General features: G+C 38.7%; 1 pseudogene; it reads right to left on the bottom strand.

Moving 5' to 3' along the window:
- Positions 1 to 3637: 3637 nt before the first annotated feature.
- On the bottom strand, positions 3638 to 3768 carry LOC118529463 (U4 spliceosomal RNA; annotated as a pseudogene).
- Between the last annotated feature and the right edge of the window lie 3345 nt (positions 3769 to 7113).

Below are 7113 nucleotides of genomic sequence, written 5' to 3' on the forward strand. Positions count from 1 at the left end.
AAAAAAAAGCGAACTTCTTTATTTGCTCTGTTTACTGAAAGGACCTAGAAGTAATGACAGCAAAAATAAGCACATCTCTTGTCCATTTCTTGGTCTTTAAATACCAGGCCCACTAAAAGTTAGGGCATTCCAGATATGGGTCAGGGAATCGTAAGAATAATACCATGGTTCTGTGGGAGAATGTTTCTATTCTTAGGAGATACTTGCCAAACTATTTATGTGTATAGTGTCTTATGTTTGTAGGTTCCTCTCCAATTATTCAGCAAAAGAAAGTATAGTAGTCCCTGTTTATCCATGGTGATATTTTATCAGTTTCAGTTCCTGGCAGTAAACCATGATCTGACAGCAGGTCGTCGTTTTGACATACGGTCACAAAGTACTTAATAGTACTTAGTAGTAGTACTACTTAGTAGTAGCCTCACACGACATTACAATGTCTATGTCACTCACCTCACTTCATCACATCACATAGGCATTTTATCACCTTACATCATCACAAGAAGAAGGTCAGTCTACTGGTATTTTGAGAGACCACATTCATGTAACTTTTGTTACAGATTATTGTTATAATTGTTGTATTTTATTATGAGTTATTATTGTTAATCTCTTACTGTGCCCAATTTATAATTAAACTGTATCACAGGTTTGTATGTATGGGAAAGCACATAGTATATATAGGGGTCAGTTCTATCCCCAGTGTCAAGAATCTGCTGGGGGTTTCGGAGTGTATCCTCCACAGATAAGGGGGAGCTCCTAGTGTATACACTTGTATACACACCCACGGGCACATGCACACACACACTCACATATAGTGTAGGTATGTACACATACATCCATCTACACCCAAGATGGGTTCATAGATAAATCATATCCTGGAAAACATTTAACAATTGTTGGATCTAAATGGAGAGTATATGAGTGTTTGTTGTACCATTCTTTCAACATTTTTAAAGTTTGAAAACTTATTGAAAGTATTTGGGAAAAAGTTTTTGCTCTCAAAAAAAAAAAAAAAAAAAAGATGGCCAATAATGCAATAATGTCCATTCTCAAGAAAGACTGGAAAAAGAAGGGGGATAAACTAGCAGGTATTAAGTGCCTAGATGCATAGGTATACTGTTTCCCTTAGACCCATAGCCACATTTTGTGACCACTACATTGTTACTGTATAGATAAGAAAAGAGAGTCCCATAGGGATTGGGTAACTTGCCCACAATCGTACAGTAAAGTTGGTTTTTAAACTTTGGTTTAACTGGATCCAGAGTCCCTGCTATTTCTACTAAACCAAACTGAAGAGGAGAAAAAGTGGCCTGAAATGCTCAGGCAAGACAACGTAACTGAGATAAAACTTGAGTTGGATGCAACTTTGGAGATGAATAGAATTTGGAAGGGCACAGGCATAGAAGGAGTTGTGACATCCCAGTCACGAAGTCGGCCATGACTTACCTAGGGAGCAAGAAAGAGACCAGCCCACCGATAGACAGTGATGGTGCCATCAATGAACAGATTAACTTTTCAGAAGAGTTAGAGAACTTGGACTTAGGTATCCAGGATTTGGGATATATATGTTGTAGATTAGAGGAAGGCCTTTGGGTAGGAAAGTGACAGGAAAAGAACGTTTTAGAAAGATGAATATGGTAGTGTATCCACAGGAGATCCCAAGGCATCAAGTCATTTTAAACAGTTTATTGATCTCTTACCGTATGCCAAGCACCATATTATATATGGCGGGAAGTAGAAAAATGACGTTAAATCTCTGTTCACAAAATACTTATAATTCATTAAAAATATTTACTGAGAACCTAGTATGTGCCACGTATGGGGTTAAGCAAGATCGATAATGTCCCAGCTCTCATGGAGCTTACATTTGTACAGGACAAAAAGAAAACACAGATTACTATATCCTTGTAAAGTTAAGTCCAGCAAAAAGGGGGGAAATGCTCTGCGGGGGGGGGGGCAGTCAGATGAGGACAAGATTGTATCTAGTTTGAAGAAATGGACGAGACATCATGGAGGAAGTAGCACCGGTGAGATGGGTTTTGAAAGACGAAAAACACTGTGACAGGCAGAAAAAGAAGGGGGGTATTCCAATTAAAAGGAACAATTTGAGCAAATGCAAGGAAATAAGAGGTCATTAAGGGTCATAACGAGATAGAAAGTGGTACCTCATGGCTGGACTATTGGGTGTTTTTAAAGAAAGTAAGAGGAAATACAGCTAGACACAATGCCTGGACTCCTATAGGACTCCTATAGAGGAGTCTCGAACGTCAGTATAGTAGCTGAACTTACTGAGTAGAAAATAGGAGGCCTTAAGTTAGGGAACAAAGAAAGCAAAACAATGATTTAGAAAATTCTTCTGATACTAGTCTGTAGAACACATGGGAAGGAAAATGTCAGGCTGGATAATTATTGGGAGTTTAGCATAATGGTTTAGTAAGAAGACATATGATTTAGCAAGTCTTGAGCATGGAAACTGAAAAGCCAGAAGTTTGGGGAATGAAGAATCGATCAAAATTAAGTGAATTTGGGAGCAAAGAAATAGCTATTACAGGGGCTCCTGGGTGGCTCAGTCGGTTAAGCGTCTGCCTTCAGCTCAGGTCATGATCTCAGGGTCCTGGGATCGAGCACCGCATCGGGCTCCCTGCTCAGCAGGGAGTCTGATTCTCTCACTCATTCTCTCTTTCTCTTTCCCAGATAAATAAATAAAAATCTTAAAAAAGGGACACAGTTATTACAAATGTGAATCTGAGATGTTGAAGAGAGGATGACTGGGTGGATTTAAGATGAACTAGGGGAGACAGCCATCAGAAAGTGTGCGGGGGCAAGGGGTATAAGTGAAGACTGGGTGAGACGGGTGAGGTGCCCAGAAAACCTCAAGTGAAGATGTTCAACATGTGGTAGAATTAGGCACCAGGGACTCAGTAGAGACTGTGGGTAAAAATACAGACTGAGTCATTTATTTAAAGTGGTAGTGGAAGCCATGAGAACGGGTGAGATTGTCCAAAGAACACACATAGACACAAGAGAGGCTTGAAGACTGGTTCGCTAGCCCCAGAGTGCTCTGTCTCTCCATATCGTCCCTCCCAGGTCTCTTCTTCCCGCAGCTGCCTCAGTGATCCAAGGTGCAATTCTGACCATTTCACTCCCTAGCCTACCACCCATGAAAGGTGAGGTTCAAGCTTTGAAACTCAGCATTCAAGACTGAGGCCCTTTGGAGCCTCCCTATTATTACTTTCTGCCTCACACTTTATATTCTAGTATCAACTGTTGGCTCCCATGCTCGCTTCTTCTTTTTGTTCTTCCTGAGATGTTGTACGTGCCCCGGCTGCCTTCACCGGCAATAGCAGCCCAGATGCCACCTCTTGGAATTCTTTCCTGTCCTTGCAACCACTGCACTGGAGTAGGTAGTCTTACTCCAAAATGGTACAGTGACCATGCTTTTGCTCATCACACTGCAGCCTGATGACCCGTCTAGGTATCCAGTTCCCACGACCTCAGCATATCTTGACCTGTGTCTGGGGCAAAAGTGCTCCCCCCTGTCAAGACTCACCTCACACCGTATGTGTTAAGGTGGGGCCTTTTGTCATTCGTCCTCACGTCCCGTTATCGAGCATAGTGCCTGGAATAGAAGAGATGGCAAACACAGGTTGAGGAAGTAATACTATGTCTTTCTAGGATTCATTTTTTTAGGAAAACAAATGAAAAGTTTTCAATTAATAATCGCGCCTCGGATAAACCTCATTGGCTACGACACTGACACTGCACAAAACTTAAACAAATGAACCATAAACCCCAAGTAAGGGTGAGAGTATAGACTTACAGAAACTAGAAATGTTAAAAAAAAAAAAAAGCGCAACTGTAAGAACTGTAAAATACAACAGTAAGTTATGAGATTTGACATTAGTTCACTTTCAGGATGATTGTTTTAACAGAGCAGGTTGGCAAAAGTTAGATTTAAAAAAATAAGTAGAGAGGTGCCCGGCTGGCTCAGTCAGTAGAGCATGTGACTCTTGATCTCAGGGTCGTGCATTCAAGCCCCACGTTGGGCGGGGAGACTACTTAAAACAAAACAAAACAAATTTAAAGTAGATATTCATTCATTCATTCAACAAATATTTATTGAGCACTTGGGATGTGAATAAAAATCTAACAAAAATTCCTGCCCCGATTGAGCTTACACTCTACAGGGAGGCAGGCTACAAAAAATAGACATAAGTAAATCACATAGTTAGACGCTGAGAAGTGGAATGGGAGCGGGGTAAAGGGATGAGGAATTCCAAGGAAATAAGGAGATGGGCAGTTACAGGCTTTCAAGAGGGTGAGCAGTGGAGGGAAGAGAGAGGCCATAACTTGAGAGACTGGAAAAGCTGAGCGCATTTGTAACTCAGGGCGAGAGGGCGAGAATCCCCCGTATTTAGCAGAGACTGGAAATGGGAAGGAAAAAGTAAAAGTCCGGAAGGGAGGAAGAGACAGTATCGAGGTAGGGCATGGGCGTTAGTGGTGATGTGGAGAAGAAATGTCTTTTCCTCACACGGGGTGAAGACAGACAGAGATTTTGAGGCGCAAAAAATGACGTTGACCCCTAGATTGGCGAAGCCCTCCCCATGCCAGGGCTAACTATGAAATTTTATGTCCATCTTTTTGGACATGCTAGATCAAAAAAATACGGAGAATTCTTGGATATAATCACCAGTTCAGAAATCAAGTAGTAGTACTAGTTCATGTTTGCTCTTTCTTCTCTTACAGTGACAAAAACTCACATGCCAAAGCACATGCACACCTTTAGTTAACTTCGCTTTCCCTTTCCTGGGCCCACAAGAGTAGGCAGCAGGGAAGCCAGGATTTTCTTTTAAATTAATTAAAAGCATCACCAATTGATATGCTGTGAGCATTGTAGCTGGCCTTACCCATCTGATAAGCTGAGGACCTCAGAGTACAGCTGATAGGGCCTGATTTTGCAAGTAATTTGATATTCTGCATATTTATGTATAGATGAGCTTCTGCGTCCAAGGAACTCATAAATTAATATTTAATGAAATCATTTGCCTGGAGATGTTTTGTGCATTCCTGTTAATCTCCTGAATGCTTTATATTTAGTGTTGCATCTCAAACTCCAAAGTCAGTCACAGACTTGTCAGGACTATTTTTCACATACACATATATATCCCACGTAAGCAGGTTTCTTTCTCTGTAATTATCCCTCAGAAAAGACATCTTTCTCCAGGCCAACCAAAATCTCTTCATGAGAAGCACTCTAATTAAATATTTGAATCACAGGTAACATTTAGGAAAATCACATTGATTGAAGCCACTTCAATATTACTTTCAGAATACTAAAAAAGGGCTACCAGATACATTATTTAAAAAATTAAAAAAAAGAAATTTAACAATGTTTAGTCATTATACTTGGAAATATGACCTCAAAAACAAGCACAGGATATATTACAACAAGCATTTTTTAGAACAATGTAAATGGGTATAATGTGGAAATCAACTACCTGCAGGATGAAGGAAAGAAATTGCTAACTTGATGTTTATACAATGGGTAATTTGAAGCATGGGATTTCTTATTAACATTTACCATTTTCAAAAAACACTGCTTTCTTTCAAATAAGCTTAGACAACAAGCTGACATGCTTTGGAAAACTGGGGTCTCAAAACGTCGAGGGAAAATGTGAAAATAATGACTAGAACTCACAAGTAGAAAAAAGTTAATATATATATTTCACATAATTAAAATATGTACATAAAAGTGAATGTTTATTTCATCCCCCCAAACTACCATCTATAGATTCAAATCGAAACAAACTCGAATTGTTGTTTAAAATTGTGCTATAGCATCTTTTGGACAACATCACCACCCCTAGCTTGGCTTCTTTCCACTTGATACCAGTAGTATTCCCCCACTTGTGACAAAAATGTCTCCAGATGTTGTCAAATGTCCACTGGGGGGTGTAATCACTCCGGTTGAGAACCCTAGCACTAGACAAATGCTATCAACATCTCCAGTTAACTTCCATGTTTTTCTTGATGTCCCATTTTCTAATTATCTGAAATCTAATTAAAATACTGGTTCCTCTCTGGTGAAAACAGTTGATTACTATTACTACTATTTACTTCTCCATTTTGTAAAAGTAAGAAATTTAAGGCAGTTATGCGTAACAGTTACCGAGGAATAACACGATAAAATACACAATTATTTAAAAAAAAAAAAAAAAAGGAAGGGTTCATCGATCCAAATCCGTAAGACGTAGGCAGTTGAAGTCAATCTTCATCAGAATGGAAATATTACTCAATACAAGTATAACTATGCTGTTAATGACTAACCTACATTCAGATCTTTTCATTTAGCTCAGGCTTTCCTTCTTTGAGCCGAACAACGTATTTTTCCCTTGTCCTCACTAAAGCAACTTAAATTATTACTATTACTGATAGAAAAGTATATACATGGTCAATAGCAGGTAACCCAAATAGTCTGATCTGGGAGTATATCCAATTTTTATTTTTTTGCATTCATCTGGATGTATGAATCCAGATGCTAAAATTTATTTTTAGGTCCTGAATCCCTATAAGACAGATGGAGGGAAAAAAGAGAAGTATAAACAAGAACTTGGACCAAGGTTAAATACTCATTAACAGTAACTGAATGTGGCCTTTAATTTCTTCCAAACATTTTATTTTCATGTGCTCCTGTGATTGTTTATTTCCAGACACAATAACTAAATACAAAACAGAAGGCAAGACTCTCAATTTATAGTTTGTGGCTTAAAAAGAATCTCTTTATTAAGCCTGTTACAGTAGAATTCATTTTTTTCAAATAGAAGTACAAAAAAAATTCTAGGATTGTCACCAAAAATGTAACCAATGAGTGATGGTACTAGAGATTATTTTACTTTTGCTTCTCTGAAATTTCTATTTTTCTACAATTAATGTGTATTTTTCCTAAACCATAAGAAAATTCTTTTCGTACTTTTCCCACCAAATCATGGTTTATGGCCTATCAAGTAGGATTCTTGGACAAATACTGACATTAATCTTTTTTCCTGGGTTTTATTTTTTTTTTTAAGATTTTATTTATTTATTTGACAGAGAGAGACACAGCGAGAGAGGGAACAC

The sequence above is a fragment of the Halichoerus grypus genome, chromosome 9 (genome assembly GCF_964656455.1).
Source record: "Halichoerus grypus chromosome 9, mHalGry1.hap1.1, whole genome shotgun sequence".
Classification (NCBI taxonomy): domain Eukaryota; kingdom Metazoa; phylum Chordata; class Mammalia; order Carnivora; family Phocidae; genus Halichoerus; species Halichoerus grypus.